Below are 13,535 nucleotides of genomic sequence, written 5' to 3'. Positions count from 1 at the left end.
GTAAGTATAGGCGTTAACACTGAAGGCCCTCAGAAGGCCACAGCCTGGTAGGAAGTGGCAGAAGCTGGCCCTTCCTGAACTCTTTTACAGCGGGTCCTGGAGGAAGGATGGTCATTCTCAGGGCCCAGATCACCTGCAGGTACATTGTAAGTTAAGTCCCTCTGATCATTAGAATTACAGCCAAGTGACGCTTCCTCCTTGACAGCTTGATTTTGTTGTTGGATATTTAATAACTCTATTAGTTCTTATTATGACCCAGCCAGCCTCCTCAAATAATAGAGGCAGAGGTTTATTGATTTATTTAATCAGTTTTAGCACAATTACCAAGTGATTATCCCTAAACTATTTTTCTATACTAGACTGGCTATTTCCCAGCCTGTCATTAGCAGTCCTGTCTGTGCTGGATCTGCTCCATCAAACAATTTCCTGGTTGCCTGTCTTCTCCACCCCTCCATCCCTCCCTTTCTCCTTCTCTCTCTACCTCTCTCTTTTTTTCTCTCTTTCTCTCTCTCCCTTCACCCTCTTTTTTTCCTTTCCCTCTCTCTCCCCTTCCCACCTCCCCCTCCTTCTCCTAGTCCTCTTCTACTTCTTTTTCTTCTCTCTGTCTCTTCTCTCTCCCAGCCTCTTGGTCCCTACCTATGACCACCAGCCCAGGAACCAGAAAGGCTTGCTTACCTCTATTCTCCCAGTAACTGTCTGTCAGTCACTTTTATTTAACCAGTCAGAGAGGACTGGGGAGAGACTCTGGGGCACTAGACCAACCCCAACAGCCTGAGGCAGACCTCACTGGATTCCAGGAAACTAAAGCTGATTTTCCATTCCTCCCCTGCCTTGGTCAAGGGCATACTTGACAGGCACACTGTCCAGATGACCCTGCTTAGCTCTTCCTGGGGGAGGCTGCATCTGAAAAGGCATCATAGAGGCAGGGAGGCAGTAGCTGGATCTAGAAGAGAAGCAGGTACCCCAAGGTGGAGGGAAGCTCTTCTGTGATCAAGGGGAGCCACAGGAAAATGTCCCAATCCTAGATCATCACGTCCAGCATGACTTAGCCTCTACTATTGACAGAGTTTGTGGCTCACTTCACCACTACCCAGAGTTCGTATACTGACACCTTCACCTCCGAGATGGTGGTATTAAAAGATGAAATTTTGGAAGTTTATAAGAGTCAAGCCTTCATGCACAGAATTGGAGCTTTATAAAAGCTGTCCCCGTATAAAATAGGAGCCTTATAAAAGGAGCTCCTGGGCTGGAGAGATGGCTCAGTGGTTTAGAGCACTGACTCCTCTTCCAGAGGTCCTGAGTTCAATTCCCAGAAACTATATGGTAGCTCATAACCATCTGTAATGGAATCTGATGCCCTCTTCTGGTGTGTCTGAAGAAGACAGCAATGGTGTACCCATATGCATAAAATAAAATCTTAAAAATAAATAAATAAATAAATAAATAAATAAATAAATAAATATCCCATGTCTCTCCTCAATGTGATTGGGAGGTCCATTGTCTACAAACCAGAAAGCAAATTCTCAACCTACACCAAATCAACCACCTCCAGGACTGTGAGACTAAACGTCTGTTATTTTTAATCTACCATTCTGTAAGTACTTTATGGTAATAGCCAAGACAGAATATGACTTTCTGGGCCCTTTGCTCTCTGTGAAATGGTGATAAGAATCATACCATGTGGTAATAATCACAGCACAATGAGGTTGCTCTGAAGGTCACGTATGCACCCCTGTAGTGCTTGGTACCTGCCTCGGAGCATGGTAAGTTCTAGGTTTGGGGGCAGAAGACAAAGAGAAATTCAAAACAAAGCTTCCCAACAAATCTATAATCCTTTTATAAAAAGGATTGTTGTTACCATTTTACATCTAGAGAACTGTCAAATAATTGTTTGAAGTTATTGTGGGGGGGGGGATGTGGTAGAGGACAAGCTTAGTAAATAAATCCTGGACACACATGCCCTGGCCTGCCTTTGCTCTCCGCTGCAGTAAACAAAAGCTTCTGATAGTGGCCTGAAGCTGTATTGGGTGATTTGCAGACAGGAGAGTTCAGAAAACTCGAAAACACTGGAAATTGCTTAGAAGTCTGAGCAGAGAAGCCTCAGGAGTCAAGACAGCAGAAGCAGAGAATGTCACCTGTGGTGAATGCCAACAGAGAGAGGGCCTGCCCCACCAGCCTGGGGTTCGCGAAAGCATCGCCGAGCACTGACTGTGGAGGCAGCTCTTGCCAGGTCTGTACCACACTGGACTATGGATCCCGGCAAAGGAGAGCAGCTGCCCTGTGTCCCACATCCCTCTCCATTTTAAAAACTTAACACCTAACTGGTATGTGGTCGACACAGTGGAGAGGCTCAAGGGGTCAAAATGAGCCCGGAGAGGAGGCAGAAAGTATATGCATGCACAAGCCTTGGAGAGAAAGGTCTGCTCCTCCATAGGGACACTGAAGGCCTTGCTTTCTGAGTAGTCTCAGGTACACTGTGGTCACCACAAGCTCCTCACGGAGGAAGGTGCCTAGGAGTACAGAGAGAAAGAAGCTCCATGGATCTCAGGAGGGGAAAAAAAAATGGCACAGGATGGAGAAGAATCTGAGAACTGAGAACTGAGAAACTGACATCCAAGAAGACAGAGCTCCCTGCTAGAGCCAGCCCTCGACGTGTTCACGCGGCTCTCGAACCCTGTGGCATCCTGGACTCCGAGACGAAGAATGAGCTGCAACAGGCGTTCCGAATAGCCTGGTAGAGTGAGGACGCTGGCAGGCTTCATCCCCGATCTACAGTATGAGTGGCAAGAGTCAGTGAGGAAGAGGTTACGCAATGGAGGGGGGCGTTTATCATGGGAAAAAGTGACATCTGAACATGGAAGGAGCCAAAAGTTCCTGCCATGGAGAAGAGTGTCCCAGGATCCTGATGAGGGTGGTATTACCAGTGGCCTTTGTAAGATGGCTGACACTACTGAGGTCACATGACGCTGTCCCCAAGTAACAAGTCAAGATTTGCCATTTCTCAGGAGCAGAGAAAAATGAGATGCGTGTCAGTGGATAACAGATTATCTACACCAGCTAGAGAATTGCCCTGAGGCTGTCCTGGGCAGCCAGTCATCACATCAGGTAGCCACTGGCAGGAGGTAGCAGCGAGAAAAACCTCTGTCTCCTGCTGTTAAGTAATGGAAGATGTTTCAGTCCCAAGGCTACCGCTCTAATTAGATGAGATACAAATTAACAGCTTGGATATGGCTGCTCATCTCTTGGGCTGAGGAGTTAACTTGAATACAGTGCTTTGGGGGTGTTTTCTGTATCTATATCCCCATGATATTGAGTCTTCTTTTTATTATTCCTTTCCACGGTCTTGGGGTTTTCCCAGACTTTGATGATAGAATGATCTCTTTGTCTATTTCAAACCTCAGTAGCTCATCCATAAATACTTTCAACGCTCCGTTCTATATTAGAATCCTACACAATGTTCAGAGCCCGTGGTGCTATGTTGGCTAAGCCCTTAAGCCCTCCCACTTCTGTGCAGGTCCTCTGACCATGGTGAGCCTCCGACATCCCTGAATTTGATGCTATGTAAACCACCTTTTCCTTGCTGTCTCTAGTCTGCGTATTGAACATGCTTCCCTTGTGAATACAATGTACACACTTCCCTATGATATATTCTCCCCAGTACCTTGCTTTCTTAGGATAGCATATTAATTCATTTATGATACCCACTAATGGCTGATTCTAATTAAGAAACTAGTATTGATGTGGTGCTTACATCCATCCTAAACCTTTTTCTCCCTCCCTGGTGCTCTCCTTCTCTCTTGTACTTGGGATGCTCAGTAAGTGGCATGGCCTCGCACATGCAAGACCATGCCCAACCTTTTAGGTAGTCGCTGGGATCTGAACTGAGGTCCTCATGGTTAACCATCAACTACTCTTACTCTATGAGCCATCTTTATGGCCCCCTTGCTTTAAGAAATAAAATTATTAGATTGAAGAATCACAGGTCTCTTTTTTATTTTAACCAACGTTTTTATTATAAATCAACATTGCAGTTTAGTAAAAAGTGTGCTTCTTTCCAAAATATAAACAAGTAACTGAAATGACCTTTCAGAATATGTTCTGCAACCTGTGTTATTGTCTATTCTTTCTCTCATCTTGCCTCCTGGCATGTTAGAGTTCAGGTCTGACTCTACAGATAGAAAGGTAAAGGAGCCTGCGTCCTCTTAAGAGATGTGTTCTAATAAGAAGGAAGTGGAGCCTAGTAGCAAGGACCTTAAGGTCTACAGTTCAGGAAGACCTGTATATAAGTGTCATGCTTCAGATACAGCCAAAGTTACACAGGATTTTTCTTGCTGATGGTCTCACGAGCAGGAGTGATACTTAATTTTTATATGTCAATTAGGGGATGCAGCCCAGTTGCTCGTCCCAATGGCAATAACAATCGTACTGAAAATGCATATCAGACATTTAAGCTAGAGGTTTGGAGCACAGCAGAGAACCAGCCATAAAGTGCATGAGCCTCACCTGATTAAGTGAAGGTCTTTAGAACGAGGGCTGACTCCTCAAGACTGTAACCTAAAGTCTAGCGCCCGTGGGATCTGAACTCAAGACAACAATATCTGCTTTCACCAGAATGTTCAACTTGCTGGATACATTCGTTTGTTTAACTTGCCAGCTTCCACACTACAAGAACAATTCCTTAAACAGATCTATCTAAAAGGCTGGGGACAGAGACACTGAGAATAATTACCAAATGGTCCAGCTTCAGAGCGTCGGTGTGCACCCTCCTCTGCCTTAGTGCCACGTGATAGAGAAGCATGCCTTCCTGAGACCATAATTTCAAACACAGTTTCCAAGGAAGTTTCCCTACCCCACCCCAAAGCAGGAGGCAGCCAATTGTATTCACTGTGTGACACTTTGAAGCCACCTAACATTGCTATACATGCTTTCCAGCTTTGCTCCAGCCCGGTGATATGCCTTCCCTCGGCACTCTCGGGGCCCAGCTCACCATTTGAGATGAGGTGAATGCTCAATAGTTAAATTGGTAGATGAATATGTTCATGCTACTCCATTAGAAGATGTTAAGCCCCACAAAAGGAGTGTCGTGGGCCAACCCCAGGGACAGAAATGATGGAAAGACTGCCCCCACTCTCAGCTTTTTCCTTCCTCTCTTTCCATTAGATCTCATTCCTGCTCATTGGTCCCTCTGCAGCTGGCCTGGATTGACATTTACCAACAATTATAAAGGAGCCACTGTGTGGAGAGTCCTGTGCTCAGTGCTGAAAGGAGGGAAAGAAGAACTCGGGTTCTTGGTTCCTTGGACTCTTGCCCCCAATGAACACTGTCTGCACTTACCTCAGACGTCTGTCCTCATGTCCGTCCTCGAACACCCATACCACCTCGAAGCTTCTGTTCCCATCAGTGGCTTGTTCTCAGCTTCCAGCTCCTCACTTGGAGGCCACTGTCCTTTGCTCTATCCCTCTCCTGTCCCCTCCCCAGTCACTTCTCCGCTGCCATCCGATTCACCTGGGAAAACGCCAGCTCTCTCAAAGCCACGTCTGCCTCCTTACTGTTCACTGAAACAAGATGAAAATCAAATATTTCTCCCACTGGTTATTTTAAATTCATGACATTTCCTAAGCCAGCACTGCATTTGCCTGAAAAACCTAATCCCCCTTTATAGGGTGACTGTTAGGCTGCTTCCTCTCCTTCCTCAAGACTCCAACTGCTTCCTTTCCTTGTTTTCAAGATCTCTACTCATAAATTACAGAAGAAAAAAATACTTCCAGGTACAGCTGCACTATTTCAGGACCAACAGCATACCACACCTGTGTGTGGACTGGACCAAGGAGAAAAGGACCTCTATATGCCAAAGCTAGCCTCTCTGCATCCAACCATCTTTCCTGACTCAAGCTCTTGTCCCCACAGCATAATGTCTCTCTTGCTGGGACATCAATCAACATATTCATATACCTGAGTACACGCCCTGTCCTCATGGCCCTTTCCAGACAGTTTGTCCATTTCTCTGTCCCTTCAGAGACAGAGCTTGATCTCTGCTTCTAGTCTCTCACTGTCAATCTCTTCACAACACTTCTCTCTTGTCAAGCAAATATCTTAGTCACATCACCAATGGCTCATTCCCACAGCAGACCACCCATGGGGGCCATTCAGTCTCCACTCCCTGGAGACTCTGCAGACCCTAACAAGACCCAGCCATCCTCCCTCACCCCACAACTTTGTGTGAGCCCCCAATACCTGGGGGCATTCTCTACCTGGGAACCTGGTGGCCAGACAACCTTGGAGTCAGGTGGGCCTTCTTCACTCTCCTTTCTTTTGTCTGTCACAGACTCCTGAGTTTCATCTCCAGCCCTATAGAGGACCATCTGTAGGGCTCCCCTCTCTGTCTCATCTCACTGAGAAATCCACAGATTCTCACAGAAAACCCAGCTATCCACCTTTCTGTGGACTCTCCCATCCTTAGCCTTCTAGCCCAACCATGTTCCTTTCTACTATGCCCTAATACCAAGAATCATATTCTTCCTGGGACCCCTAAGGGCAACGCCATATAGAGATCCAGAAATACTTCCTTCCAGGAAACCCATACACGCTCTTCTACCCTCCTAAGATCCAGAAAAGACAATAGAAACCAAAAACAACAACAATAACAACAGAAAACCCACCCAACAAAGTCTAGACTAGACATAAACACCTAGAATTATAATTACCCCAAACCCAGATGCCTAAATGTCATTATACAAATACAATCAATTACAGCTAGAATAATATGTCTCACTAGGACCCAGAACCCTACTGTGGTATTCCCCTGGGAATTCCAACACAGCTGAGGAACAGGATGAAGACCTTAAACTAGCTTTTATAAATATTATAGAGGTACTTAAACAGAAAACAAATCTTTTAAAGAAACCTATGAGAAGAAAAACAGTGGAATGTATTGAAGACCATGGTTTAAAGTAAGTTAGAAAGTGGAAATAGAATTAATTTTTTAAAAAATGCTAACTAGGGGAAATTGGAAATGAAAAAGTTGGGAACTTGAACAGGAATCTCAGAGGCAATGCTCACTAGCAGAATACAAAAGATAGAAGACAGAATCTCAAACATAGAAAAAATAAAGACCTCAGTCAAAGAAAATGTTATATCTAAAAATATCCAGGGACAAAATATCCAGGCAATCTGGGACACTTTGAAAAGACCAAATCTATGAATAATGGGAGTAGAGAAAGGAAAACAGCCCAGAAAATATTTTGAAAAGATTATAGAAGAAAATGCCCCTAACCTAAAGAACAAGATGAGTATCCAAGTACAAGAATTATACTTGTACACCAAATATACTTGATCAGAAAATAAATTCCATTCAGAAGATCATCAAAACATTAAATGTGCAGAACAAAGAAAGAATATTAAAAAGTAAAGGGGGAATAGAGCAGTTAATATATAAAGGAAGATGTATTAGAATAACCCCTGACTTTTCAATGAAGACTCTTCAGTGAAGCCAAAAAGATCTAGACAGATATTCTACAAGCTCTTATAAACCACAAATGTCAGCTCCAACTACTATACCAGTAAAACTTTCCATCAAAATAGATGTGGAAAGAAAATCATTCCATGGTAAAAAAAATAAAATAAAATAAATTTAACAGTATCTGTCTACAAATCCATCTCTACAAAAGTAGTAGATGAAAATCTTTAACCTAAAGAGGTTAACCACACCCAAGGAAAAGACAAGGAATAAATAATATCAGACCAGTAAATCAAAATACGGGTGGGAAAGTGCACACTTTAACAACAAAATAGCAGGAATCAACACTGCTTATTGATAACCTTCAACATCGATGGATGGTCCTAATACCCACCCCCAAAAAATACCCAAAGCCAATAGATTGAATTCAAAAATCAAATCCATCTTTCTCCTGCATTCAAGAAACACACCTTAATATCAAGAGTTAAATCACCTCAGGATAAAATGATAGAAAAAGAAATTCCAAGCAAACAAACCCCAGAAGCAAATCAGTGTAGTTATTTTACTATCTGACAGACCAAGCCAAAGCTAGGAAAGCACACTATATACTCATCAAGGGAAATGTTCATCAAGAGGATATTGCAATTCTAAACACTTATGCACCAAACAGAAAGGTACCAAGTGCATAAAAAGGAAGCATCAGCTTAAATCTCATATTGGCCCTCGCCAGGTAATGAGGATGATTTCACTATCCCATGTTCTTCAATAGACAGATCATCCAGACAAAATCCAAACAAATACTAGAGCTAAACAACATTATAAATGAGATGGATCTAGCAGATATTTACAGAACATTTCACCCAAACACAAATGCATATCCCTTCTCTCGGCAATTCATAAAACTTTATACAAAATTGGTCACATACTCAGAATCCTATCTGACTCAACAACATAAACAATAGAAACCTTCCAACTCATGAAAAATAAGTAACTCACCACTGGATAAAAAAAAAAAAGACTCCAGAAAAAAAATTAAACTTTCTAGAACTAAATAAAAATAAAAATCCAGTGAATGCAGTTTTAAGAGGCAACTTCATAGCACTAAGCAATTACAGTCTTAAAAATGGAGTGGGAGGAGGTAGTCGGGCACCCTCATAGAAGCAGGGGGAAGAGAAATGGGATAGGGGAGTTCTGGAGGGGAAATGTAAATGTAAACGAAAATATCCAATAAAAAATAACAAAAAATTGGAATAATCTCATATTAGTAAATTAATGGCATACCTGAAAGATCTAGACAAAAAAAAAAAAGAAATAACACCCAAAAGATAGCAAAAAATAGTCAAACTCAGGGATGAAATCAATATAACAGAAACAAACAGCAATAAAAACTTATACAAAGAATCAATGAGAGTTTGTTCTTTGAGAAAATCAGTAAGTAATGAACACACTGTACTCCACAAAACTGGAAAACATGAAAGAGATCATTTCTTCCTTTCTTCTGCTCATTGATAATCTTCAACATCAATGGTTCGAATATCTGCCCCCACCCAAAAAAAAAAAAAAAAAAACCCAGTCAATAGAACTCAAAAGTAAAATCCATCCTTAATATGCACCACCTACCAAAGCTAAATCAAGATAAGCAATTTAAACAGACTTATACCCCTAGTGACATACAAGCAGTCATTAAGTTTCCCAATCATAAAAAACTCAAGGCCAGATGGTTTCAGTACAGAATTTACCAGACTTTCAGAGAAGAATTAATGACAATACTCCCCAAATTATTCTACAAAACAGAAACAAAAGGAACTTTGTCTTTAGTTTTATAGGTAGCAGTTACTCAAATACCTAGCAGAAAAAGAATTGCAGCCAAATTTCCATTTATGGACACAGATGTAAAACTGCTCAATAAATACTTGAAAACTTTCAACTTTTAGTGTTGAAAAACTATGGGGACTTTTCAAGTAGAAGTAAATGAACTTTGCATTATGACTGCAAGTCTATCGGGGACAGGGAGTGAAATTTGGTGGTTCCAATAAAAATGGCTTCCATCAGCTCATATATTTGAATGCTTAGTCACCAGATAGTGGTATTATTTGAGAAGGATTAGGAGGTGTAGCCTTGTTGGAATAGGTGTAGCCTTGTTAAACAAAGTGTGTCACTGGATGGGCTTTGAGATTTTAGAAGTCCATGTAATGCCCAGTCCTGCCCCCACCATGTGTTTGTCTGTCTGTCTGTCTCTCTCTCTCTCTCTCTCTCTCTCTCAGAATGTAGCATTAAAGTACTTCCCCAACACCATGCCTGCTACTATGCTCCTTGCTGTGATGATAATGGACTAAGCCTCTGAAATTGTAAGCCAGTTAAAAGTTTTCCTTTATAATAGTTGCCTTGGTCATGGTGTCTCTTCACAGTGATAGTGTAGTGACTAAGACAGACAGCCACTGTGGAAAGCAGTGTGGTGGTAACTCAGGAACTTTGGAATAGACTTCAAGATACACCTATATAACTCTTAAACATATACCCAAAGGACTCTATTTCCTACTACAGAGTCACTTGTTCAACCTCATTCATTAATTCATAATAACCAGAAGCTGGAAACAGCCTAGATATCCATCAACAGATGAGTGAATAAAGACACTGTGCTACATTTACACAATGAAATATCGCTCAGCTGTTACAAAGAAAACAAAATCATGAAATTCTCATGTAAATGAATGGAACTAGAAAAAAAATCATTTTTACTGAGGTAACCCAGACTCATAAAAACAAATTTGGTATGGATTCACTTATATGTGGATTTATCTGTCAAGTCTTCAATAAGCAGGCTACAGTCCGTATTACCCCAGAGATTAAGTATAAAGGAAGGGATAGAGGGGAAGGAAACAAGCCCCTAATTCCTAACTCAGAGCTAGCTCCAACTGATAACTATTCACAAAGGCGAAACAAGTTTTCTCCAACAGAGTCTACTGAGTAGGCAGAACACACTTGAGGGCAGACCTCATGCCCAAGAGTAGTTGGCCAACACAAAATGAACTCAATCACATTTTAGGAGGATCTTTTTGTTTTTATTTTTAATTTGTTGTTGTTGTTTTTGGTTTGGGTTTTTGTCTGGGCTTCTTCTTACAGATGCTTTATTTTATTATTTGTTTTATTATGGTTTAATATTTTATACTTATGGGATTTCTGTGTCTCAGCATCTGTATGTGATTTTTTTTTTTTTTTTTTTTTTTTTTTTTTTTCTGTTTGTTCTGTCCTATTCTGGATCATTTGTTTTTATTCAATCTTTTTTTTTCAGATACCTGTTGTATTCTAATAAAGGAAATAAAGAAAAGGTGTTTTGGGTGTGTGAGGAAGTGGAAAGGATCTGAGAGGAGCCGTGGTAGAGAAAACAATAATCAGAATATATTGTATAAAAATCTATTTTCAATAAGGAAATGGTATCACTAATTACCAATGCCTTGTCAAACCTAGAGATCAGTTTCTCAGTTTTTATTTTCCTTCCCACCAGCACTCAGGACATCAGTTCATGCCTCTTTCCCCAAGTTTCATGACACCGCAGATCCCAGTCATCACTCCCCTTGAGTGACTACTTAAATTTTATTATGAAAAGTCTGACTATATAATATAAGAAAGTCTGCAGAATAGTAGGATAAGCTTCCATGTTCCTCAGTTTAACTCATGACCAATTTTGTTTCCTGGACCACCCACCCAGATCTTCCCTCAAGTTATGTTCAAGCCCCAGATATATTATGACACTCATATTTCATGCATTTTAAAATAAGGACCCTTTTATAAAAACATAGCATACTATTGTTACCAACCATCATTCGGTAATATGATCAAATTCTAACAGTTGCTTTCTTTGCTGGCTCTCTGATTAGATCTGACCCCTATACATGTTAAAATTTCAGGCTATGCCCAAAGTTTTCCACTCTTTTTGTATTCTGTCCACGTGTGACTGCATCCAATAATAGGCCTCTGAGTGCAATCAGTATATTAAGTCCTCTGGGTTTCTTTCTGCTATAATCAATGGTTAGGCTTGAATTTCTAAGGCTAACTTAAAATTATTATGAAAAAACAAGATCCCTTGCTCTTTTTCATCCACCTTATCTCAAAACCTGCTCCAATCTTATTCATTTTAGAAAACAGCACCTCCACCTATAAATCTTCAAAACTGTGTTTTTGTTTTTGTTTCCTGGTTTTTTGATTTCCCTTATAACACTTATGTGAAGGCTGCTACATTTTCCACTGCTTTTCTCCATTTTCTCTATAGTAACACGGTTTTTATTGGACACACATTTGGTCAAAACTATAGGTTCTATTTCTTGGACTCTCTTGCAGCTAAATGTGGATTGGTGGAGATCTTGGATATAAACGTGTCAGTGGTACATGCAAAAGGCAGAGCTGAGATCAGAGTCCATGTCTTCCACAAATCCACTCACACTATCTTTGTACTTATGAGATGCTGAAGTGGAAGTTTCTGGATATGTCAGGTAATATGGACTCACATGGTGTTTTGCTGAAGTAAGACCCATGGGAAGACCATGATGTTTGGAGAGAGTATAAATGGGACTCAGCAGACAGTGATGTTTGGTCTCCAGTCTTTGTCTTCTCTGATCTTCACTTCACTGAGAAAGGCACAGCAGAGATCTTCTGGCATCCTGGCTGGTCCTGACTGTCTGCTAACTTGGCAGGGGTATAGTAATTTCTGTTGGATCGTGCGATCACTACTGATTCCTGTTTAGAATCCTGACACTACTGAACTGGACTTCTCATATCTAAATAAGGATCGGAATGGCCCAAGGGACTACTTCTAAACAGATCCACACCCCCTTGTCCTATTTATCATCTTTTCTCTCCTACCTTTGGACAGTGGGATAGAAGTGTGGAGGGTTGAAGCATTTGAGAACCCATATTAAAAGTAGGTTTTTTTAAAATCAAATCCTGCAATGTACCTTTTAAATTACTGGACTCAATTTTATACAACTAGTTCTGATGTGTCTAAGAGTAAGTCCATGCTAACTGATAGAAATGCATTCAGGAATTTGAACAAAAAACAATTCACACAAGGTGTTCAAGTAGTCGCAGGTGATGACTATTCTTGGCTATCCATTTGACTACACCTAAAATTAAACTAGAACTCAGAAAAAGAGGACACACCTGTAAGGGATTCTTGCATAATTTGAAATAGAAAGATCCGCTTCTTCTCAACCGGGCGGCCTCATCCGTGAACAACGCAGCAATGGCCAAGATTAAGGTTCGGGACCTGCACGACAAGAAGGAGGAGCTGTTGAAACAACTGGACGATCTGAAGGTGGAACTGTCCCAACTTCGAGTCACCAAAGTGACAGGTGATGCTGCATCCAAGCTCTCCAAGATACGAGTCGTACGCAAATCCATTGCCCGTGTCCTTACTGTCACTAATCAGACTCAAAAGGAAAACCTCAGGAAATTTTACAAGGGAAAGAAGTACAAGCCCCTGGACCCGTGACCCAAGAAGACCAGAGCCATGTGCCGACGGCTCACCAAGCACAAGGAGAAGCTGAAGACCAAGAAGTAGCAGCGGAAGGAGTGGCTGTACCCACTGCGAAAGTGCAGTCAAGGCCTGAGACAGCGACAATAAAGTGCAAGATTGACGAGCAAAAAAAAAGAAGAAGAAAGAAAGAAAGAAAGAAAGAAAGAAAGAAAGAAAGAAAGAAAGAAAGAAAGAAAGAACAAAAAGATCCACTTCTATTCTGGATATCTGAGGTGGAAATATATACCTTTAGTCCAAATCTTGATATAAGGAAGGCATACCTTTAAATATGGGCCATACCTTCTGCTGGAATCCTATAGAAGGACACGGGAGAAGAAAGCTTTTGTTCTTTGCCTGCATGCTCTCAACTTGCTAGCAAGCCCACTCCTTCACTGACATTAGAGCCTACTTCTTTCTTCAGGATTCCAGAATCCAAAATACTGAAAACCAGCTGCCATGTCTAGCCTTGTGCACTGAGCAGCTACTAAGTTCTGGAACTTGCCATTCAGAGCCAGCTATTGAATTAGCTGGACTTCAGCCTGTATGTAAGCCATTATGCCCTTCCTA

The 13,535-nt window shown here is 41.4% G+C and overlaps 1 pseudogene across 1 annotated transcript; it reads left to right on the top strand.

Moving 5' to 3' along the window:
• Positions 1 to 12,695: 12,695 nt before the first annotated feature.
• On the top strand, positions 12,696 to 13,076 carry LOC308428347 (large ribosomal subunit protein uL29-like; annotated as a pseudogene). Its single transcript has one exon. The product of its transcript is annotated as a large ribosomal subunit protein uL29-like (transcript).
• Positions 13,077 to 13,535: the final 459 nt, after the last annotated feature.

The sequence above is a fragment of the Micromys minutus genome (assembly GCF_963924665.1).
Source record: "Micromys minutus genome assembly, chromosome: 12".
Lineage (NCBI taxonomy): Eukaryota > Metazoa > Chordata > Mammalia > Rodentia > Muridae > Micromys > Micromys minutus.
Note: the sequence above shows the minus strand (reverse complement) of the source record. Positions and strands in the feature narration are given on the sequence as shown.